General features: G+C 42.4%; 1 protein-coding gene and 1 long non-coding RNA gene across 2 annotated transcripts in view; one reads left to right on the top strand and one right to left on the bottom strand.

Annotated features, from left to right (window-relative positions):
* The window catches only part of CDH10 (cadherin 10), a 396,417-nt gene that overhangs the window by 298,748 nt on the left and 71,951 nt on the right, over positions 1–25,718 (bottom strand). The gene's annotated exons all lie outside the window — the stretch shown is intronic.
* The window catches only part of LOC309373839, an 87,705-nt gene continuing 66,790 nt past the window's right edge, over positions 4,804–25,718 (top strand). Inside the window, exon 1 of the long non-coding RNA XR_014170224.1 lies at positions 4,804–4,925. This is a non-coding gene — a long non-coding RNA (uncharacterized lncRNA). The remainder of the gene's footprint in view (positions 4,926–25,718) is intronic.

The raw sequence follows: 25,718 nt of genomic DNA, 5'->3' as shown, positions 1-25,718 counted from the left end.
AATTTTGGCTTAGTCAATACTGAATGTTAGAGTTAGTTCATACTGGGGGATGAAGGGAATGATGTGGCAAGGGAGGCAAATTGAAAGGAGTAGGGGCCACGTTTCTTACTTCCATCAACAATATGAAAATGATACTAAACATTGAAAATGGATCCACAGATGCAATTGGAAGTCTCTGTCTTATTTAGGGGTGGTAGAAGGCATATATTCTCTGAGGCGGTGGGAGTGGGGGCACTGCAGAAATTCACCAACAATTCAGAGTTTCACCTGTTATCAGTATGTGATTTCCTTCCATGCAGAAAATCAGATGCCAAAGAGAATAGTTTTAGCCTAGCCTTCCCCTCATAACAATAGTTTTCTTTTCTTTTTTTTTAAGTATGGAGGCAGATTTGTGACCTCACTAAGCATTAGACATTTCTCTCATCCTCAGAGCAATAATTAAACTAGCATACTTTACAGAAGTGTTATTATGATCACCTAAATAAAGTACAGGTAACTCACATCTCACGTGGGGGTTACTTTCCCGGTTATCGTGCGTGTCTGCAAAATCAGAAAAAGCCAGAACAACCACTAGAAAACCTTTTAAAAAATAACTGGACTTACCAGTGAGGAATGACTGCAGCTCTTAGTCTTCCTCCTCCTCTCCATCAGGAGATGGAATTAAATTATTCTTTGGCAATGCACAGAAGTATAAGCATAAGATGTGAGTTACCTGTAAGTGAAATGTACATAATAAGAAGTGGCGTTTTTTTCTAAAAAAAAATGTTTAGGGGTGCTCTCATTTTGACTCAAGAAAATCACCATTTTATAGTTCAAAGCCGGAGAAATAAACATTAAGGAGACACCGTGACAAGAAATGAGGCCGCCATCGGAGGTAGCAATGGAAGTGATGATTCACTGTGCTAAAGAAGAAACTAAAATAATAATTTTTAACGTTTTTTCTTCTGTTAGATTCACATGTTTAGGGGTACTCATACCCCTGTGTGCCCCCAGAAAAAAGCACTGATGATAAGTATTATCCTTCATTCTGTTTTCCGAAATGGCATGTTTAGATGCAAAGTGAAGAGGGTGCTCATTCTTTGAAAGTTGTGTAGGGAAAAAAAATAATTTTAAGTATGTGCAGCTTTTCTTCAATGTTCTTGGTGACAAACGATGCTTCTTGATATTTTCACTTCTCTACAACTAAAAGGTACAGACACTCTGTTGCCCTTTGCAGATGGTTACCTTGCACGCTAAGTCTGTCCTAACTCCTAGTCACTGGCATTTGTCCCATTCTTCGTGGAATCAGATAATTCAGATGAGTTCCACCAGCCCATCTGCTTCAAGCCAGTTCCATGTGTACATTGCGTGCAGTTGTGGAATTTTCCTTTTGCTCTTTAATTAAATCTGGTAAACATTTGTTTCATTTGATGCTACCCAGTGTTTGCAACTTTCAGAGGGCTGAAACAGCTCTTTTCGTTCCCTTTCTTTCAAACCACCCTTTAGGAAACTCAACAGATTGCAGCGCTCTCCCATCAACATACTGATTAGGACTGGGCAATATACAGTGGTACGTCGGGTTAAGTACTTAATTCGTTCCAGAGGTCCGATCTTAACCTGAAACTGTTCTTAACCTGAAGCACCACTTTAGCTAGTGGGGCCTCCTGCTGCTGCCACGCCGCTGGAGCACGATTTCTGTTCTCATCCTGAAGCAAAGTTGTTAACCTGAAGCACTATTTCTTGGTTAGCAGAGTCTGTAACCTGAAGTGTTTGTAACCTGAAGCACCAGTAACCCAAGGTACCACTGTATTGATATATTGTCCCAAACTGGTTTGAAGTCCATATGGTGATATCGGTTTCATAATTTTTGAGCCCACAATATTCTGTAAATCAGGGATGTCCAACTTACAAGAGACCATGATCTACTCCCACTATAAGGGAGACAAAGTTAGTTGTTGAGCTTTGGGGGAGGGGGATCTCACGATCAACCGCGATCTACCATGGACCCACCGCGATCGACCACTAGATCGTGATCCACCTACTGGACCTACTGTACATCATGAAATCATGTTTGTGTGCGTGCATGCTGCACATGCAAAAATCACAATGTGCAGGGAAACTGAAGCCAGCAAATGCCTCTACATAGCTTCATCCTTATTTCAGACACTCTGATACATTGGTATATCATGATGTTTAGCTGGTGATAAATCACGATGATGAAAACCAGATATCGCCCAGCCCTTGTACTGATTTGTTCATCAGCATCTTAATGACAGCAGTGTGACTGGATCAGATTCACCCAGGCTATTCATTCTTGTATCCTCTCACTTGTTCTACAGTTGCCAAACATTTTACTGTTAAGGCTCTTGTGTCATCAACAGCAGCTGGACACAGAGAAATCCAGCACATAAAGCTTTCCCAACCGGCTCTCTTGGTGCCAGAAAAATCTTCATCTGCTAAGGACCAAAATAAATGTTGTATTAATATCATATTTGTTGTGCAGAGTTTTTTTAAATTAAAAAATGCAGATAGCACTAAGTTGGCAAATGGGCTATTAATTATTCTCCCTGTACTGTTCACCTTCAAGCCTCAGGTCAGTCAAAGAGGGCCTAGTCCTCTTTTCACTTCTGTAAAAGATGCTAAGAAAGGGACTACATGGGACAGCCCCCCCCCTTTTTTAGTGCTCCTCAACTCTGGAACTCCATTCCTAGAGAAATATGGTTTGTCCTTGCAGTGGATAGTTTTAGAAATGAGCAAAATTTTATTTATTTTTTAATTCCTCCCAGGGCTTCATTAAATAATTTTTACCTTTTTTGTTCTCTGATCTCTTAGCCTGTTGTTTGTTCTATAAAGTTCTGGGGGTTTGGGGTTTGGTTTTTGGCATTTCATATATATATATACTTGTTCCATGCATGGTCAGATACATATGCTGTTCCACTTTTGAATAAGTGTCTTCTAATAGACCCTACTATGCTTATGGGTGGTGACAGCAGCCACAAAATTAAAAGACGCCTGCTTCTTGGAAAAAAGCAATGACAAACCTAGACAGCAACTTAAAAAGTAGAGACATCACCTTGCCAACAAAGGCCCGTATAGGAAAAGCTATGGTTTTCCCAGTAGTGATGTATGGAAGTGAGAGCTGGGCCATAAAGAAGGCTGATCATTGAAGAATTGATGCTTTTGAATTATGGTGCTGAAGGAGACTCTTGAGAGTCTCATGGACTGCAAGAAGATCAAACCTATTCATTCTGAAGGAAATCAGCCCTGAGTGCTCACTGGAAGGACAAATCCTGAAGCTGAGGCTCCAATACTTTGGCCACCTCCTGAGAAGAGAAGACTCCCTGGAAAAGACCCTGGTGTTGGGAAAGATGGAGGGCACAAGGAGAAGGGGACAACAGAGGATGAGATGGTTGGATAGTGTTCTTGAAGCTACCAGCATGAGTTTGACCAAACTGCGGGAGGCAGTGGAAGACAGGAGTGCCTGGCGTGCTCTGGTCCATGGGGTCATGAAGAGTCGGACACGACTAAACGACTAAACAACAACAACATGCTTACGGGCATATTCTTATTAGTGAGGTTTTCATGGGTGCCTTTTTTTGCCTAATCTTTGAGCTAGCAATGTCTAGCAAGTGTTAGATAAGCTAGGACTTATCTAGGACTATCATTCCACTCTTCCCGCCAATATCTTTAAAGAAACCCCTTTCCTGTTTTAAATCAGAGCAGGACAGCCAGCAGTGGAGTGCCCTGGTACTGACACCACAGTATAGTGATAGATCCGGGTGAGGCTGTGGTCTAAACCACCGAGCCTCTTGGGCTTGCCAATCAAAAGGTCGGCTGTTTGAATCTTCGTGATGGGGTGAGCTCCCATTGCTATGTCTGAGCTCCTGCCAACCTAACAGTTTGAAAGCATGCCAGTGCAAGTAGATAAATATGTACTGCTGCGGCGGGAAGGTAAACAGCGTTTCCGTGCACTCTAACTTCTGTCACAGTGTCTATTGAACTAGAAGCACTTTAGTCATGCTGGCCACATGACCCGGAAAGCTGTCTGTGGACAAATGCCGGTTCCCTCGGCCTGAAAGCAAGATGAGCACCACAACCCCATAGTCAAACTCAACTGGACTTAACCGTCTAGGGGTCCTTTCCCTTTTCCTTTTACCTAGTGATCTTTACAGCCCTGCCCTATGTGTGTTTAGTCAAAAGTCAGAACTGTTCAAACCAACAAGATATGCTAGGGCATTTCAAGTGTTAATCTGTATCAAAACTCTTCTTGATACAGGTGGTCTGAAATGAATTTTCATTTACACTGTAGCCTTTTTAATCCACGGGTAGGAATAATTGTTGCACCCGAGCAGAGACAAAAGGAGTCAAACAACACCAAGGGGTTAATCCAGAGAAAGAGCGTTTTATTCTGCCATCCGGGGGGGCAGAAGGCACCTGTGTGATTCAGTTCACAAAAGACAGGCCGCACCAAAAACATTTTACAAGCAGGTTTTATCCTTTTTCCAAACCCCTTTTTTCCTCTCCCCCTTCACAGATTCATACATAGAAATGTTGCTTTTCGTTCTCTGACTCTGTTCCTGGAAGTATGTTGCAAGTCAATGTACCAGGACAAGGTTATCTTGGATCTGGGAAGCGAAAAGCTTTACTGTTCCCAGCTATGGGTTTGTTACAGCGTTTTTGTTACAGAGGACTGCTTAGCTCATGCTTTTTGTCTTAGAGGGAAATGCAGTTTTTAAAATGTGTACGCCGAGGCCTACACAGTTTTTTAGGGCTTTCTGGGGTAACCCTAACTGTACCCCTTCAACACCTGAAAAGTGTAGTGTGCATGGGGGAGGCAAGATCAATGAATGAAGGAAGGGATGCAGCAGAAATTTGTTCACACCACTGCCTAGATTTCCCTAATATGGAAGTAATGGGATTGCGACTTCTCTTCTAAACTCAGCAAGGTCTGGTAACTTTTCTCTAATGACAGCCATTTTGTGGCCAATGTGATAGTGATTTTAGGGCATTGTGTACTGTTTTTCTTGTAAGTTCAGAGTGTGCCGATGACAAATTTAAGTTGTATTTTTGTGGTTGGAAACTTTATATCTCAAATTATATATTTGATCTCCTCCCTCCAATTGCTGTAGTCTATTTTGAGCTGCAGTATGTGGGGCAATATGTTGCCTCTATTTGTGGGTGCCTATTATTATGGGTCATGTGTGCTCTGTTTTTAGAATAATTTCCATAACTATATAAAGAAAGATTTATGTCAGTAATTAAAAAATTACAAAATGTGACTTTGAATTCTGCCTTAGTTGGGTAGAACCATATTTTTGTGAGTCTGACTTAATTTATAGTGAACTTCATTTAATTTTAAACAGGTTTGGTTGTAGCTCTGCTGGAAAACCCATATGTATTTTTTAATCCACATATTTAGTGATTGTGGGGCTTGTGAGTGTGTTAGATCCTAATTTCTTACATTACTGTTGAGCATGTGAGATGTTTTCGTGCTGTGCAAGTGGAAAGAAGAGAAATATTAATTGGTCCCAGACTGGAAAATGGTTTTGGTTTCTTTGAAGAATAATTGTGTTGTGGGAAAAATCATTATCTAGGTTTTTTAAAAAAAATTATTATTATTGTTCTACTTATGGGCTTGTAAATAATAATAATAGAAAATACACATTCAATAATGTATCACACACTGATGAAGGTTCTCCATTTGTGTTGCAGTAGTTCAGATTGTACTTGATTCTGGAATAATAGCAGCTAAAAAACATCCAGCAGTATTTACAATCTGGGTAGTCTTATTATGGGCTTGGGCACTGGCCAAGAATATGGTTTGGGTGCTCTGGTGAAGGTGAGCAGGGGCACACCTGGTCCCTTAGATGAGAGAGGCTGCAAACCCCATATAAGAACTTCATGAAAGCGAAACACATGCAACACTTATTTATTTAAAAAGCACTTTCAAAATGTCCCCCGAAGACAATTCAGGGAGAGTGGTTTACCAGGAAACAGGTAGGGGAAAACGGTTGAGCTGTGTCAAAATGTCTCAGAAGACATATTTGAGTAAATGTTGTTTTACAAACCCCTCTACAGAATTGGCACTATGTACAATCTTCTATTATTATTATTATTCAGTGGCCATCATTCTTTTCATCCCTATATGCCTTGGAATGGTGTTAGGTCCAGGTCACTATGGAAATCCAGTTGTGAAAGCCAGGGCTCTGAAACATTTTTGAGGTGTGATCCTCTGAGGAAGACATTCGAAACAGAACCTTACCCAGAAATCTGCCTGTTAGCAGCTTAACACATTCTTCAATATCGGCACCTCCCCACTGACCACTGACATGCGCACCATTTTTGGCACCAAAAGAGAGCATGGTGTAGCAGGCTGGAACTTGCTTGCACATGCCCCATTGATGTTTGCAGTGACCCAGAATGGAACCCCCACGTAAGCTGGGATTCCCCTGTAATACCATTGCAATAGTCCTAAATTATAGGTAGAGCTATGAGATATTTTTTGTGTGTGGTCTAAACCACTGAGCCTCTTGGGCTTGCCGATTGGAAGGTCAGCGGTTCGAATCCCCGCAACCGAGTGAGCTCCCGTTGCTCTGTTCCAGCTCCTGCCAACCTAGCAGTTCAAAAGCATGCCAGTGCAAGTAGATAAATGGGTACCACTGTGGCGGGAAGGTAAACAGCATTTCCGTGCGCTCTGGCTTCCATCACTGTGTTTCATTGCACCAGAAGTGGTTTAGTCATGCTGGCCACACAACCCGGAAAGCTGTCTGTGGACAAACACCGGCTCCCCTGGCCTGAAAGCAAAATGAGCACTGCAACCCATAGCCACCTTTGACTGGCACTGTGGGTTAAACCACAGAGCCTAGGGCTTGCCAATCAGAAGGTTGGCGGTTCGAATCCCCATGACGGGGTGAGCTCCAATTGCTCTGTCCCAGCTCCTGCCAACCTAGCAGTTCGAAAGCACATCAAAGTGCAAGTAGATAAATAGGTACCAATCTGGCAGGAAGGTAAATGGCATTTCCGTGCACTGCTCTGGTTCACCAAAAGTGGCTTAGTCATGCTGGCCACATGACCTGGAAGCTGTATGCCGACTCCGGCTCCCTCGGCCAATAAAGCAAGATGAGCGCCGCAACCCCAGAGTTGGTCACGACTGGACCTAATGGTCAGGGGTCCCTTTACTTTTAACCATCCAGGAGTCCTTTATCCCTTTTCATCTTTACCTTGTAAGCCTTGCTGAAATGTGCACTTTGCAGTTGGTAACTCCTCATCATCACTATATCGTTGCCACGGTCATGTACCTTTCAGCACTTTTTGTGGTTGCTGTAAAGAAATGTGCCCTTGTATGCAATTTTGTACTGCTCGACATTGTTTAGTAGGTACATAGACCAGTGGTTTCAAATTGTGCTCTTCAGCTGGATCACAGAAACTTACTAGGGATTTGTCATTAAAACAGGTAATGCCAATAAAGGGAGACAGGTTTTCCGGAGGGGGGGGGGCAGAGGACAGCTTGGCTGTCACTGCTGATCTTGGGACATGCAGCCACAGAGGAAGCTGGGAGTGCTTTTTATTGCATATTCTAAGGTTACAATGGCTTAGCCCAGGAGGTCTCTGCGATACCCTACAAGAACTGAGTACACATCCTGTAACATGCTGTAGTATTCTCAGCAGTGCTCAGGACTCGGTTAGTTTTCACCCGTAACTCTTTTTGGTTGCTGATTTTCTTTGTTACTCCCCTTCCCAACTCCACTGGAAAATTGGTTTCTGAGAGAAGAGACAAGGAGAGATAAACGATGGTTGGAGAAAGGGAACTGGGAGCTGTGTGTCTAGTTTCTATTGCCACAGGCCGTTGGAGATTTCAGAAGTCTCAGCAGATACTCTCAGTTTTAATGTATAGCCAGGATCTCTGTCATTGATGGGGGACACTTCCCAGTGCTTTCCAAACTGAGATATCCAGCTGTTTTTGAACTACAGTTCCCATCATCCCTGACCACTGGTCCTGCTTGCTAGGGTTGATGGGAGTTGTAGTCCAAAAACATCTGGAGACCCAAGTTTGGAAAGCACTGACTTAGCCTTTCAGATGTCAGTGGACTTCAACTCGCATCTGCCCCAGCCAGTATGGCCATAGGTCAGGAATTATGGGAGCAACCTATCGAGGCCAACAGATTCTCCATCACGTAGACTCCATGGTGCAGGTCTCCTGATATTCTAAGTTGTTAATATGGAAGTCTGTTAAGTAAACTGCCCAATGGAGGAAATACCTACTCTGAAGTGTACAATTTTAGCAAGTGTAGCAGAATTGTCAACTGTTTAGGAACACTTGCAGCACATTCTCTTGTACCCTGGTGTTCCATAACAGGTGTTCACTTTAATTCTTCCTAATTTTAATGGTATCATTTTTCTGCCTCTTCTGAAAATTACCTTCTCCTTTCTGTAATTTGGGCCACTCGAGATCTCCCATGCTGTTCCAGTGGTGGTTGGAGTGATTGTTTTCTTTGAAGTGGGACCATTAGAGTGTCAGCTGGATGACGTTAATCATACTCCCAATTTAGGAGCATGGCTGCTTGTGTCTTAAAAAAAAGACCTGCTTGATAGTTGACGACAGAAGAGGCTGCCTTTTAGCATAGCTGGTGTAGGCAACTAAGCAGGCCTTTGCAACTGCTTTAATCCTGATTAATCATCAGCTTCTGGTACCCTTCAAGAATGTCACCTGTATCCACAAGCTATGGTAACATCAGCACACACACACACAAACAAACAATTTGGGTCCTGGAGTTCCAGAGCATATCAGTGATTTTACTGCATCTGTTTGTTGATTTATAGCAACAGGGAATAGAAATGGGCTGGCCTGTGTTGTACTATTGTTCCCCATACAAAAATTTTCCCACCATAAATGGATGTGTAAAGCCTGTCCTTTTCTTTCTTTCTTTCTTTCTTTCTTTCTTTCTTTCTTTCTTTCTTTCTTTCTTTCTTTCTTTCTTTCTTTCTTTCTTTCTTTCTTTCTCTATCACACAAACACACACACACACACACACACACACACAGAGAGAGAGAGAGAGAGAGAGAGAGAGAGAGAGAGAGAGAGAGCAGTTGCAACTGGAGCCAGGATGAAAGAGATGAGATGCTTGAAACTGATGATTGAGCTAGGGCCAGATTATATTAATAACATAAAGTTAAAAAAGGTGAAGGAAAAGGACTCCTGGACAGTTAAGTCCAGTCAAAGGTGACCATGGGGTTGTGGCACTCATCTTACTTTCAGGCCAAGGGAGCCAGCGTTTGTCCACAGACAGCTTTCCGGGTCATGTGGGCAGCATGACTAAGCCACCTCTGGCACAATGGAACACCATGATGGAAGCCAGAGCACATTTACCTTCCTACCTGACCTATTAATCTAATTGCAGGGATTCAAACCGCCGACTTTCCAATCAGCAAACCCAAGAGGCTCAGTGGTTTAGACCACAGCGCCACCCGCACTCCTCATTTACCAGGTAGAAATGAGGAGTGTAAGGAGTTATTTCCGCCATCGACCTTGAGTTGAGCACAACCTTGTGCATGGGAAGGAGCACAATGAGGGAGGTCTTCTTGCCCCCACTCTCTCCTGGGCCCCCACAACACTGCGCAGGTGCAGTAGGGTGCCCTCAAGAATGGCCCCTACACCTAGAGCAGCTGGTTTCTAGAAATGCCCTTCACCTTCAAGGGTGCTTCACCTATTCCGCTCTCTGCCTTTCACTTCCATTGTGCCTTCCTGCCACAGGAGCTTGGCATACCTCCGTTTAGCTCAACCACCACCTCACCGCCTGGAACACCATTATTGTAGGCTCCCCTGCAGGTTCATCAATAAAGTAAAATAAAATAATAAATGTCATTGCTCTGTCAGTGCTGAACCACTTAAGGGTCTGACACTGGAATTTGCGAAGATCAATTCATCAAGCATCCCTTGGCAAACTGTGGACAATCTGGTGTTCTAGGTAAGATAGGCAGGGGGTGATGGGGCTTGTGACAACCACAACAAAGGCACAGATACCGTATCCAATTTGAGTATTGACAATACTCAAGAATACAATAAACTGTGTCCTTAAATGTGGCAATGGAAAACTGGTAGTTAATACATAATGGTTGTCTTGCAGCGCATCAGTTTTGCTTTTCAGAGCTGGCAATACTGGTGATGTGGCTGAGTATTTAAAAACAATTGTATGTATCCCTATTAGGTGTTAAATTGGGCAGTGAAGTCCACAGCAAGCTTGTTTCTACCAAGAAAGCCTCACACTTGGTTCCTGCCTTTGAATGGGCAATGCATGTTCGTAATAGCCTCTCAGTGCTGTTCTCAGTGGCTTGGGAAATGCCTACATGATACACCTTGTGGGAACACTCACATTTTATTCTATCACTTTTTGCCTCTCCCGGATCTTAACAGGCTACTGTGATGAGGGTGGGAACAGGCTGGGGGGGAAAGATTACGTTTTATGTTGGTTGGAATATGCAGCGTGTTTTAATGCTGCTTTAGTGCCTGCCATGGAGACCATGTAACAGAACGTCAGAAGTTCCCTCCAAGTTTCTCAATATGCTTTGCGCCCTGCTGGGAATGTTTGTAAGAATGGCATTATTAAATGGAGCATTCCAGTGATTTCTTGAATGAAACATTGAGGATGGCTGCTATATTTGTTGCCAGCATGGAAAACATGTATTATAATCTGATGCAGGACATTTATGTGAGCTCCTTTATTTAACACAATATTAGTTGGCCAGACAATAACTATTTTGTTGAACTGTCAAACTGTGATAGCTGGAGGCTGTCAATAAGTGATGTCATGTGTTTCCCTACACCCCTCTGAGGATTACTTGCTAATGAATGACATTGTAGGAACAAAATTGGAGAGGGTGCTGCTGCTGAGAGTTGGGATCTTCTCTGTATAAAGTCTGTATGGTCTTTTCAGCTTAAATTCCATTTCTGCTGGCATCCCTTTTAAAAAACGGCTGGTAGGAAGGTGGCGGGGAAATAACATTTCAAAGCAATTCTTTCTATGCTCATATTTCTGTTGCCTTCTTTATCAGCTTCTCCACACCCCAAATCTCCAAATACAAGCAGGTGCCCTCGAGACATCATTAAATTTATTCCCTTTCACTTACATTTTTTAAGACAACACTTAATCTTCCTTTTTGGTTTAATGACTAATGAAGCACCTGGCCTTGCCATTGAAAAAGCAAATGTCAGAAGCTGCTTATCCTAAGATTTACGACCTGTAGAGGTGCCCAAGCTGTGCTGTTTTTGCAACAGCATGGTGTGAATGTTGGTGAACAGACAGGCCCTTGCTTCTAACCAAGGCTGCTGTAAATAGAAGGAACTACCATGCTGAGTCAGGCCCACCTTGTCTACCAATGGTTCCCCAGATCACGAACCCTGTGAAACTTCCACTATTTTTATCTGAATGTCTTTGGCTTTCCATTGGAGTCGCTCAGATGTTCAGCCTAGGGACAACCATTCCTCACCTAGCCTGGGATTTTGTTAACAAGCAGCAGGCTGATAATAATTTGTCCTTCAAACCATGGTTCATGGAGATGAACCTCATTTCCTGGCTCCTGCACAATATCTAGTGGACCATGCTGGCTTTTGGAGGGAGGCTAGCAAAGATTGCAAAATGAACAATCTTGTTTCCTGATCCTTAGCATTCTAAACTTCAGGCTGATTCTGAGCTTTCTAACTTTCAGAGATTTCTAAAACTGCCCAACCAGTTTTTTTTTCAATCTGTTTAACACCAAAGCCAACGGAACCCGAAAGATGGCTAATGTATTCTGGGATATATTCACTGATACTGACATTTCATTTCACAGGTTCAACGGGATAGCTTTATATATGTATATTAAGTAAAGAGGGCAACAGGCTGACTTATCCGCATATGGTACTCTTGACAGTACTGCAATGCTGTAGGGTTGGCAGATGGTGCAATTACATCTTTCTGAGCTAGGAAGTAACCTTAAAAAAAGAAAAATCATGGGGGGGGGGGGATGGAATGTGCAGTATTTCAAAGAAATACCTTCCTGTATTACCAGTGGAGGTAGTGACTCTTGGAACAAAGACTTTTGAAAAATAGCTACATTTATTTTTGGAGTATGTAAGAATTATCCACCTGCAGTGTTTGTTTGTTTGTCTGTCTGTTTGTTTGGAGACCACTATCTCTGTCTTTTAGAGAACCCTATTGCCCTAGTGCAGGGTTTCCCAAACTTAGGTCTCCATCTGTTTTTCGACTACAGCTCCCATCATCCCTAGCTAGCAGGACCAGTAGTCTGGGATGATGGGACTAGATCAGGGTTTCCCAAACTTGGGTTTCCAGTTGTTTTTGGACTACAATTCCCATTATCCCTGACCACTGGTCCTGCTAGCTAGAGATGATGGGAGTTGTAGTCCAAAAACAGGTGGAGGCCTAAGTTTGGGAAACCCTGCTATAGACAGAGAATTGGATCCAGATGGTTAGCTAAACTTAAATACTGCTGAAATCAATGGGACAGGCTAGCCATAAATTACATCCAATAGGTTTAAATGGGAACTAATGCTAACTAACTAGCTAGAGATGATGGGATTTGTAGTCCAAAAGCAGCCAGAGACCCATGTTTGGGAAACCTTGATCTAGTCCAACCTCCTGCAATGCAGGAATATGCAATTGTCCCATATGGAGCTAGAACCTGCAACATTGGCACCACACTCTTAACCAACTGAGCTATCGTCTGAATAAAAAAAATTCCTTCCAGTAGCACCTTAAAGACCAACTAAGTTAGTTTTTGGTATGAGCTTTCGTGTGCATGCACACTTCTTCAGATACCAAATGGTATCTGAAGAAGTGTGCATGCACACGAAAGCTCATACCAAGAACTAACTTAGTTGGTCTTTAAGGTGCTACTGGAAGGAATTTTTTTTGTTTTGACTATGGCAGACCAACACGGCTACCTATCTGTATCTTCTGAATGTGTGAGAGAGTAGTACCCTCAATCTCATTGACACTTCCTTCTGAACAGACCTACATTGGAATTCTAATCTCAGATAGCCATGGTGAAAATGGAAGCTGAGTAGTTTTTATTTCTGACTCCACTCAGAATTGACTCTGGCTAAACTCATAAAATCAGCCCTGAGTGCTCACTGGAAGGACAGATCCTGAAGCTGAGGCTCCAATACTTTGGCCACCTCATGAGAAGAGAAGACTCCCTGGAAAAGACCCTGATGTTGGGAAAGATTGAAGGCACAAGGAGAAGGGAACAAGAGAGGATGAGATGGTTGGACAGTGTTCTCGAAGCTACGAACATGAGTTTGACCAAACTGCGGGAGGCAGTGGAAGGCAGGAGTGCCTGGCGTGCTCTGGTCCATGGGGTCATGAAAAGTCAACACGACTAAACAACTAAACAACAACAAAACTCATTGCTGGCATGCAGATTCCAACAGATATCCCCATCTGCCAGGGGAAAAACTGTTGACAAAAGAAAAGTTACCCACCTGGTGCAGTTTTGTGTAATCTGATTGGCTGAAGCTCCTTCTTTAACTGCAAATGGGAGGGACCAAACCCTGGGACTTCCTGTAAGCAAAGCATGTCTTCAGTCACTGATCAAGGATTGCTCCTTTTACTCTGCCGTGTGTTGCCAAAACATCTCTGGCTGTTACTGGGATGAGTGGGTGGGCTTTTTTTGTATGTTGCATGAAAATGTTAATGCATTTATGTTTATGTTTTTAAATGTAAGTTGCTTGGGGATGTTTTAGGTGGCAAACGACTAAGTCTAACCAGTAGTGATAACAACAAGCAACGATAAATGATAAATTGGAAGAGGATAAAGAAAGCCTTCGGAGAGTGTCCAGGATGCCTTTAAAAATAACAAAATGAAAGCAAAACAAACTACTACCAGATACTATACCAATCTTGGTCCAAGAGTCCTTTGAAAATGCATGTGTGTATTAAAATAGGTTTTTGAGAAAAGAATTAAAAGAAAGAGTTGGGAAGCATCCTCACAGCTTGGCATGATTTGAGAATCGTTTGGTCTTCTTGTAGCGCCTTGTTTGTTTTTCCTGTGACAAGAAGGCTTAAAAGAAGCAGAAAATGTTTGCTTTAAAGGGTACTGTATAAATAGAGAACTCATCCATTCTGTCTAAAGAGCCCTTATTAATGTGGCGGCTCCATAGCCGGAGTACATGCATATGTCATATTATATGACAGGGCATTGTTTGCTATACAGCCTTCTGGGTTCAGACATATGTCATTTCAAATAACCAAGCTTAGAGGGCTAGTGCAAACAATTCCTTTTGACATTAGGTCTGTGGTCAGGAAGTCAGCCTATTAATGCACACTTGCAAATATTTTTCTTGTGATTTGCTATTCATGTCGGCCAATTCAAACCACCTTTTGTAGTTAAAATGAAGAAGTCCTCTCTCTTTCCAGCTGCTGTTGCACTAAAAGAAACTTGCTTGTTTTTCTCCTGTGCCTGTCTTATACCACTCTGCACATGAGGAAACACTGAACAGCACATGAATGTGCAGTGTGAGGTGTCTTGCCTCTGCTTATCTCTGTAACTCCCTGTAGTACACTGGAATATCCACTTCCAGCTCTTTGGGGCAGATTATTATTAATAATAATAATAATAATAATAATAATAATAATAATAATAATTTTTATTTATACCCCGCCCTCCCCAGCCAAGGCCGGGCTCAGAGCGGCTTACAAGCAATAATAAAAACAAGTTGAATAATTACAACTTAAAAACAACATTAAAATACAACATTAAAGTATTGAAACATTAAAATATTAAAATGTAGCCTCATCGCAGGAGGAGAAGGAAAGGAAAAAGAAAGAGAGGGAGGGAGGGAATCAAATTGGCTCCAAGCCAAAGCCAAAGGCCAGGCGGAACAACTCTGTCTTACAGGCCCTGCGGAAAGAAGTCAGATCCTGCAGGGCCCTGGTCTCATGAGGCAGAGCGTTCCACCAGGCTGGAGCCAGAGTTGAAAAGGCCCTGGCTCTGGTTGAAGCCAATCTAACTTCCTTAGGGCCCGGGACCACTAGGGTGTTGTTATTTATGGACCTTGAGGCTCTCTGTGGGGCATACCGGGAGAGGTGGTCCCGTAGGTACGAGGGTCCTAGGCCGTGAAGGGCTTTAAAGGTCAAAAGCAGCACCTTAAATGTGACCCTGTACTCTACTGGGAGCCAGTGCAGTTTGAAAAGCAGTGGCTGAATATGCTCCCATGGCAGAGACCCCGTGAGGAGCCTCACTGAAGCATTCTTCACCCTCTGGAGTTTCTGGGTCAGCTTCAAGGGCAGCCCCGCGTAGAGTGAATTACAGTAGTCAAGCCTGGAGATGACAGTCGCATGGATCACTGTGGCCAGGTCGGGGCGGGTGCATATCATTATTGGTGCATATCATCTAAAGGTTCAGGGCAATCTTATTTCCCCATAAAAATCAACACACAATGGTTTACATTGTCCATAGGGAACACCATATCCATATGATTTCACCTGTTTTTTTGAAATGGGGTTATTTTTTAGTAATGGGGAGGTGGACACTTCTCAGAGTATCCACTTTCAGAAATAGGTATCCCTTGTAGAAGTAAAAACTGAGGCATATTGCCTATTGGTATCCATAAATTATCTGGAAGACTTTGATACTATGAATTGTCTTTGTATGGGCTTACAACCGAGCTTTAATTGAATAAGGCATGCTTTAGAGTGATTTATAATTGCCATTCAATGTAATCACATGCTATTTTCATGCAGAACATTTGTAGTGACACCGAGATAGTGTAATTTATAAGAACAGGTGCAATTTTAGAAATAATTAATACAATTTTAATGGAAATGAAATAATCTAACCCTAGTGGGGAAGATATCAGGTGATTTGTGTGCCTGCTTAGTCTTCTGATCGGGTGATGCTAAGTGTTGGTATTGTTGGAAGTGTTCATATTGTTTCTTATCTTCAAATCAGGCTTGAACTGGATAGCTTTCAAGCAGAGGACACCTTCAAAGAGGGGGCTGTCAAAGAGAAGGCATTCTTTACCTAGTGTAGCCTGGAAGATATGAATTTACAGTCAGGTTTCGTTTTGAAAAAAAGAATAAATATTGATTCTCATGAAAATTTCTCAGTATGCCATCATTCAGTTTACTATTTGATGTCCATCATTTGAATCCATGAACTGGCCATTAATTAATTGTTTAATGCATTTTTACCCTGCTTTTCAGCTGAAAAGGCTCCAAGAGTGGATTACAGTTCAAGGCATTATGACTTATAATGCTGTCTAAAGACACAGCACAAAAGAGGAACTGAACAAGGAGACAGTTGCTTCTAGGGAGTGATGAGCTGCGTGCTTCTGATAAGAATAGCTTTCCACATGCAAATTACTACTTGATATTGCAGCATCATGTGTCAAGCATACATGTGTGAGCTTGTCCCTGAAAAAAATGATGACCTCTAATTTATAGTAGCACAGCCAGGAACAAATCTGGCTCATTATGATCCGCAATTCATTCTGAGAATTGCAAGAAACTGAAGGATTTATTTATGTCCTCTTGCTTCCTTTAGCAAGGTCCTTGTGTTTCTGGGCACCTGATGCATATTTACAGTGAGACAGGGCCACACAGCATGCATGTATAGTAATTCCACTGGAATGTGGCAGTGCCATTTAGATAAGTGGTGGGCAGAAGTTAGATTAGAATCTACTGACAGATCTTTTGCTGCTTTGCAGTAGAGTGCTAAGGGGTTCTTAAGTGAGAAGGGGACTCACCTCCATCTTTGCTTTTAAATGAAGATGCTGAAATCAAGAAAGCTTGGACTGGCTGGCTGGGTGGAGAACTGGGAATGGCCTGTTGCGTGAAAGGACTAAGAAGTTGATTCTGCTACTGAGAACGAACTCCTGGACTAAACATGTTCTCGGGGGCACCCTGTTCCTTAATTCTGTGTCCCACTGAGCCACCATTTTGCCCCTAGTTGCAATCACTACTGGACCTTTAGAGCAATAGTATTAAACACACAAACCTTGGACATGTTTTGGACATGATTTCCTATCCCTGGGAGATAGCATCAGCTCTTCTAACCATACTGGAGACCAGAAACATAACTCATGTTGACTCACTCATGTTCTGGGGCCAGCAGATTCTGTCAGCAGCATAAGATCTCATTGTACATGTGATCTTAAGTTTACTGTACCAGATTGCTGGTACAGCAATCCTACTACCTGGTACAGCAATCTCCTACTACCAAACTCATCCTGCTTATGCCTAATAAATACCATCAGGAACCTAGGTTTTCCTGTACAAACACACATCCACACTAGCATTCAGATATTTGCATGTCGAGATCCCACAAGCCACCACCCAGTAAATCACAATTCACACATAATTTTTGTTTAAGGTTTTTGGCATAATTTTGGCCACAACTTTATTAAAATACATAAAAGTGAGTGGTTGCTTAGGCATTGGTTCTGACTATCTGTCACCGCCATCAGGACAGGACTGAGTTCTGGATTCCAGCGAAAGCCAGTCAGGGAAAGCAATATTGGGGAGAGCATGGAGCCGGGCACCAGACCCTCACCTCCCCCCACATGCTCCCAGGGGCTTGCACGGGCCAAGCCCCAACCAGGGATTTGGACGAAAGGATGGCAAGCCCCTAGATTCCTTTAATGGAATTCCCTTGCAGCAGCAGCATTGGAGGGGCAGGCACCACCAATCCATACCCCTCCACCAACCAATTCTTTAACCAATGCCTAACTGCAACCTTACAAGTTGTGACGATTTGCTGCTCAGTAGGCAAAAACCAGATGGCACCAGCCAATCAGTCAACTGGACAAAATTTTTACCAGGCCCCTGCCCCAAAAGCAGACGACCCCATGACAGGCATAGCAAGGTCAACGCAAAGACCAATACCTAGGGAAGGTGGGCGGGTGTTCCGATGCACACAGCAAAGAGAACGGTCAGTGCTGCGTATCTTACATTTAAAGCCTTTTAGCCCTTCCCCTTCATTGGCAACATCAACATTTCCTTAGTAACAGGAAACTACCCAATCCTTGCTAATGGCTATCCAAATGATCTCGCCCAGCAACAAGGCGGTGGCATGCCAGACCCCACTGCAACACGTGCTCTCCAGGAAGGAGAACACACTTTGTTTCCATGTATGTGCTAAATGTGTGTGAGAAGGCACAATGGAATTGTTTTTGTTTGCTTAGTCCTGGCATCATGTACCCCATGCCCATGCATCCTCTCTTTGTCTTAAAAAGGCAGCCTATGTGCATATAGTTCATTTTTAATGCAGTAAAATATATTTCATGTTAAAAGGTAAATCCTACAATCAATTCTTTCCCTTTAAAAGAACCTGTGTCAATCTCACATTCTGAGATGAGTCAAAAGAGTGAGGAACTGTAAATGCTTTATGTACTTAAGGGCTGTTTGCTGGCCTACAAACAAAAACACAAAGGTGAGTGCTGAAGTGTGTCTGTGCTCTTGTTGCAGAAAGCCTCAGCCATTCCTCCCTGGTGAGTTTGTAAACATGCATTTCCAGGCCACATTTTATGGCTTTTGCGACTCTACGCACAAGTGTCAACATGCTGGAAACCTTGTTGTGGAAAGTGTGAAGTGGCACTTAGTTTTTGAACTGCATTTTACAGTGTTGAGCTTTGAGAACCCTTGTGCAAACAAGTGAGCCTTACGAAGGCAGCGCTTATAAACTCATCTTTCTGATCACAAGGCTTGCACTTCTGAGGAAGAAAATGGCTCCTGCTAGCAGGCTATTTCTGACAAGGGTCTGACGGAAACCACCATGTTCTGCAAAACAGACTCTGAGTACTGTTACTTCTGGCTAAAACTTTTAAGCAGCAGTCAGTTATGTCAAGCCCCTCTACGTGAAACAAATGTGAAGGGAAAACATCAATTTGAGAAGATAATATGGATGTTCGGAAAATAGGGTTCTACTCTTTTTCATGCTACTTTTAAAGAGACCCTTAATCCTCAAACAACCTTGTAAGATAGGTCAGTATTGTCTACCATTTTGATTTTGCAGATTGGGTTGTGTGTATGAAGCTGATGACAATCCAATGAGCTGTTGGGGAATTCCCATCACCTTGTCACCATGCCAAGCTTAGTTAGGGGATGGTACCTGGACGACACACTCAACCACTGAATGTGTTTATATTCATGTAGCATCTAGTAGAGTTTCTCTAACTCTGAGCAGCGACTTGCAAGTGGGTCATGACGTCTGTGCAATTGGGAGGAGGAAAGACACAAAACGCAAATAATCATTGCTTGTAATCCTTAACTGGTATGATGAACACCTCTTCCAATTCCAGACTTATACTTAAAATGCACAAAACTGATAGCTGCTGAAGACCTAAGGTCCAAAATCAAAATACCAAATTTTTGGTATTTTGGTAAGTGTTTCTATGAGAGAGAATCAATTCCAACCAGAGGCCTTTCTCCTGGGCATAGTCGGCCAATTGTTGCCAAAGAAGGGTAGAACTTTCTTTATGTACGCTACAACAGCAGCAAGAATACTCATCGCAAAGTATTGGAAGACACAAGATCTACCCACCCTGGAAGAATGGCAGATGAAAGTGATAGACTATATGGAACTGGCGGAAATGACTGGCAGAATCCGTGACCAGGGAGAAGAGTTGGTGGAAGAAGATTGGAAGAAATTTAAAGACTATTTGCAGAAACATTGTAAAATTAATGAATGTTAAAATGATGTCGGATTGAAATGAAGCGGTTTTAGCAACAAGGTTAAAAAGAATATGAAAAAATGGATTGATAACAGATGAAAATATAAAGCTATAATATGTTAAGATATAGAATTAAGATAAAAACAAAGAGGGAAAGGATTTGCTGAATTAATCATGCGAACTGGAATACAAAAAAAAAGGAGGTGTGAGGAGGTCAGGGAAACACGTAAATGAAATATAAGATATGAAAAGATTGATTTGTTTTTAATTGTTTTCTATATTTTTATTGTATTTTTTCTCTGTATTTCTGTACCTTTTTATTTTTCTTTTTTTTCTTCTTCTTTTTTATTCTGTAACTTCTTTCTCTTTCTAAAACTTTAATAAATATCTTTAAAGAGAGAGAGAGAGAGAATCAATTCAAGGTGATATGGCCAGTGAGGCACACCATGTGTGTGTGTGTGTGTGTGTGTCTGTGTGTGTGTGTAATTTATTAGTATTTTTTATTATTTTTCTTAACCAAGGCAGCTATTGGAATATGGTAGCTATTGAAAAACTTCTTTTCCTTGGCCTGGGAAAGAGGCCCACTACATCACAATATTAACACTGAATTGTGGCATAGCTGCCTTGTTTTTGGTATTATTATTATTTTTTTGCATAATATTGACCAGGTGTAGTACGTCAAGAGCAGTATAATTACACACATTTTATTTTATTTATACCCCATCATTTCTCACACAGTTCAAGGAAGTGTCAAAAATGTAATAAAAGAAATTACTGCTTTGCCTACTAACACACCATCATCATCATGAACAGGGCTATAGAAGTGATGTTTCTAAAGTGCTTAAGAAAGTGAAGTGTTTGGAGTGCTGCGGAATTAAATTTCTTTTTAGCATTTTTTGGCAGCTTACCAGGCAATGGTGGGGAAATATATGGTTGCAGTATGCTAAAACTCCACTGAAGTGTTGGAGATCACTGTTAAGGAGAAGGTGGTCAAAGGTATCTTTTCTATGCTACTCCAGAATGTTGACTTGGGACGACGACAACATATTTCTGTTCTCTTTAATATTTGCATTGTATTTCTTTGTATAGTCACAGAGTGACTCAAGTAATGGTCCAAGGATCTTTTTTTCAAAGGCAACATTGAATACAGGGGTGCTTTTAGATGTCAGTACCATATGAAAGGAAGCTACTGGAATCTCATTTTTAATAGTATTTTTAATTAATTTTTACATAACAAATTTAAATTCAAATACACCAATCACCTCCATTTAGGATTCTTTGAATCCCTTGACTTCCCTCCACCCTTCCATGGTTACCATTATAAATCCATTTTTCCATCTGCTTATATTATTTCCTCTATGTAAAAAGAATATTGTCCATTTTCCCATTGTTTTTTGTACATTGCAAGCATTACTCAAATCCTGCCAAAGTTTTTAGTTGTTTACAATGTTCTCTTAAGTACCGTACATTATAAATTTTTTCCCCATTCCTTCTTAAAATTCTTCTCTTCCTAGTTTCTGATTTTCCCAGTCATTTTTGACATTTTGGCATAGTCCATCATCTTCATCAGCCATTCCTCTCTGGTTGGAACTTTGTCTTCTTTCCATCTCTGCGCCAGTAGTATCCTCGCTGGTGTCGTCAAGTACATGAATAGTCTTTTCTGCTCTCTCGGAATATGTGTACTAAAATGCCTTACAAAAAAGCCTCTGTTTTTTTCACAAATTTTAAACATTTTTTTCAACTCATTAGAAATCATTTCCTGAAAGCTACTGGAATCTCGGGGAATCAAAAGGAGTGGAAACACATTGCCAGATTAAAAAAATAACAGAGCAACAGGGGCACAATATGTTGATTGGTTTCCTTAGTACAAGCATGACCATCATTGAATCCATTGGCAGAGCTTCATGCTCCGGCACGGGGGGTGGTAGAAAGCAGGTGGGGGCGGGGCTGGTGTGTGTCCTGGGGGCTTGGTGTGCCACCTGCAGAGGCATGGCGCACCACCCGTAGGGGCATAGCGTGTGTCCTGGGTGCGTGGCGCTCAGTGCGGGCAGGGAGCAGCCACGATGGCACTCCACCGGGATCGCACTGCTGGGGGTGGTGCGCTCCCCTCGCACTCCTCTTCCTCCACCAGTGATGGCTGTTCTCTAGGCTAGTCCTTTCTGTGATTTGTGCTGCATCCATGTTCTGAATTTCTGTGCCAGAACTGATTAGAAATTTGTTGGAAGGGGAATGGATTACTAAAATGTGATCTAGGGTTTGAGCTGTCCATGCTTCCATATGCAGGAACAGATCAGGTACAGTGGTACCTCGGTTTTCGAATGCCTCTGTTGACGAACATTTCAGCTTTCAAATGCCTTAAACCTGGAAGTAAATACTTCAGTTTTCAAACACACCTCAGACGTTGAACATGCCATGCGGCTTCCCCTGAGTGCAAGATCCTGAGGTCTAGCTGTTGGCTATTGAGTTTTCGGTGTTTGAACGTTTCAGAACTTGAGCAGTCTTCCAGAATGGGTTACATTGAAAAACCAAGGTACCACTGTACAACCCAATGCCTTCTTGCTAGTGTTGATTTGTGATAAGATTAGTTTTACTGCCTTGTCTATAAGGGCCGCTTACCATCTTGCCGGTGAGCAGTGGTTGCAGCCCAATGCAGCACCTTCTCTCTAGCCCCGATGGGCAGCACCATTTTAGAATGTTTTCCCATCCCCTCCAGCCACCGTGGAGCCTCACAGGTTTCTGCCAAACTCGTCCTTCAAATGAGACAATCTGTGGTGGCTCTAGGAGGGCGGGACATGGCCATTTACTTAGCCCGGCCAACCACTCAGCACAGCATGTTCATAGAGGTTACTTTTATTGGTTGTTTAAAAGGTCCATGCATTCACATTTAAATGCACTTGTTGTTGTTTAGTCGCTTAGTCGTGTCCGACTCTTCGTGACCCATGGACCGGCACACACCAGGCACTTCTGTCTTCCACTGCCTTCCACAGTTTGGTCAAACTCATGTTAGTAGCTTCGAGAACACTGTCCAACCATCTTGTCCTCTGTCATCCCCTTCTCCTTGTGCCCTCAATCTTTCCCAACATCAGGGTCTTTTCCAGGGAGTCTTCTCTTCTCATGAGGTGGCCAAAGTATTGGAGCCTCAGCTTCACAATCTGTCTTTCCAGTGAGCATTCAGGGCTGATTTCCTTCAGAATGGATAGGTTTGATCTTCTCGTAGTCCATGGAACTCTCAAGAGTCTCCTCCAGCACCATAATTCAAAAGCATCAATTCTTTGGCGATCAGCCTTCTTTATGGTCCAGCTCTCACTTCCATACATCACTACTGGAAAAACCATAGCTTTAACTATACGGACCTTTGCTGGCAAGGTGATGTCTCTGCATATTGAGACATACCGTATTTTTCCCTCTATAACACGCAGATTTTTTTCTTCTAAAAGGGAAGGGGAAATGTCTGTGCGTGTTATAGAGCGAATGTGTGGTCCCTGGAGCCGAAAAATCAGGCAAAAATCAAACCGCGCGTCGGAGAAGGGAAACCTGAAAAGAGGAAGCGGCTGCTTTCCTGCATTCTGCCTCAGGGTCTTACTGCCCACCCTTCTCTGTTTCCTTGCTGTGTTTGCTCAAATGGAACAAAGAGCAGGGAAAGCCCCTCCCCTCCAGGCAAGCAGAGGGGAAAGCAGAGTGCCGCTGTAAACATGCAGGAGGGAGAGAGAGAGCGAGCGTGCGAGCTGGCTGGCTTGGGTGGGTAGGTGAGGGAAAACTTTTGCCTTCCTTTCCTCCCTGCGGTTATACCCCTCTCCTGCATTATTAGCCAGCTGCTTCTCTGCACACCCCTCTCGTGCTCCTTGTCCGTTCTGTGTTTTTCCTTCCCTCCCCACTTAAAATGTGGTTAAAATGCATGGATCCACATGGATCCTAGGATCTTTGCATTGGGTCACCCCAAATTCACCAACAGATCACATAGCATGTCCATGGCTACAGCCTGCCCCCCCAAAATCATGCACCCACTGTTGCCTGGGGCTGCAGTGGTGCAAAAATGTGGTTAAAAAGCATGGATCCACATGGATCCTCAGGATCTTTGCATTGGGTCACCCCAAATTCACCATCAGATCACATGTCTGTGGCCACAGCATGAAGCACAAAAATGATACATCCACTGTTTCATTCAGAATGTTTTTTCCCTTGTTTTCCTCCTCTAAAAACGATGTGCGTGTTATGGTAAGGTGCGTGTTATAGAGCGAAAAATACGGTAATCTCTGACCCTACTCTTTTTGTGTTAAGATACCCATGTAACAGCAGTGAACAATATAGCAGCAAATACAACAGTTATCCCTACAACTGAGAAGAATAACAGTGGCATTGCAAAACCCATTGTTAACCTCAGCAGTTTAGAATCATAGAATTGTAGATTCGGGTCATCTAAAGAATCTAACTTCTGTTTTAAAACCTCCAAGGAAGGAGAGTCCACCACCTTCTAAAAGAGTCAGTTCCACTGTCAAACAGCTCTTACTGCCAGAAAGCTCTTCCTGATATTTAGTTGGAATCCGCTTTCTTGCAATTTGAAGCCATTGGTTTGAGTCCTACCTTCCAGAGCAGAAGAAAACATCCTTACATAATGTCCTTACAAGAACCTTGTAAATAGCCATTTCTGTGATCACCTGTCAGAAGCAAGCAAGTGCCTACATGTTACCAGGCAGAGAAGCTTAGGCCAGGTCACACATAGCTTTGTTAGAAGGCAGGCAATGGGTTTTTTTTAAGTGTTTATTTAGGGCTGCCATTACGTTCAGAATTTCCAAGACATATCCGGAATACTCCATTCCGGCAGTGCTGATTTTCCCTTAAAATAGCTCCTAAACATCAAATGGGGGGGAGCTCAACAACTTTTTTGTCCGGATTTCCACTGTTGGAAATATGGCAACCCTGGTTTATTTGCAAAGCTGCCCAACGTATTTCAAGAAGGGCTCTGTATCTGAAGCAGAGTTGACACTGTTTCTCATGCTATAGCCAAGGAACTATCCTGCTTCATGTATTTCCATGAAGTTGCCACATGATGCATATGGGAGCTCATCTGTTGAGCTTCTTTCAGTGCATGTAAATTGCAGTTCCTGCGCAAGTTGTTCGTGGCATGGAGCTTGTGATGTGATGTCGTCTATGCTATGGCTGTGTGGAGGAAATGATTAGATTTCTGTGGTGAGATGAGATGCTGTTTGTGTGCATATTGTCACGTGTTAACAATGCCCTATTAATTGACTGTTGGTGACCATAGCATTGTAAACCATCCCTTGATAATTTATGTATGATTCTATGCATGGAATAATACGGTGTGGGCACTGAATGAATTAAATCCAACTCTAGAGAATTCTGCAAGCTCCCTATGACAAATAATAAATTTATGGATACAAGAGCTGAACAAATAGTAGGCCAAGCTTATTTATCCTAATCAGAATAAAATGGAAGCTGGAATACTAGAAGTTCTCAGTGGTGGAGATGTTGGGACTTTAGAAGCAACTATTGTGGTTGTCCTTTAGCCTTTGCTGATTCTGATATGCTGATTTCATAGTGGCTTGTAACTGGTTAATTCAGAAAAGCAATAACGTGTCTTGTCCAGTCAAAATTGCATTGTTTAAATCATATTCCTGGTAAATTTTCATTAGGAGCCTGTGACGATAGTTCAGGCAGCATAGCATTTCCAAACTGATTAACTACTCCAAACTTAAAAATAAAGAAATGAAGTATAGGCCGCAGGTAACCTATTAAGGTTTAAATTGCATCTTTCTATCTTCGGCATGATATTTGCAAGTTTCAAATAAATTGGAACAAACATCAGAGGACTAACACGTAGGCATTTGTAACTTAGAAGTCTGTATTGCTAACAATTGATGCTTGTACGATAAATTCTTCCAAGTTGCTTACCTTCCATAGGTTAATGATGAACCCTGTGGTGGAAGGTCTACATCTCTGCTGTAATTTGCAACATGGCTTTTCATCGTGGGATGGAATTAGAAAGCTGTGTCAGAACATATAGCCAGAGGGATCGCTGAAGATATAAAGGCAGTCTGCTTTCTTCCTTTCCATA

Source organism: Podarcis melisellensis (genome assembly GCF_964234715.1).
Source record: "Podarcis melisellensis genome assembly, chromosome: 7".
Taxonomy (NCBI): domain Eukaryota; kingdom Metazoa; phylum Chordata; class Lepidosauria; order Squamata; family Lacertidae; genus Podarcis; species Podarcis melisellensis.
This window is presented reverse-complemented; position numbering and strand designations above follow the sequence as displayed.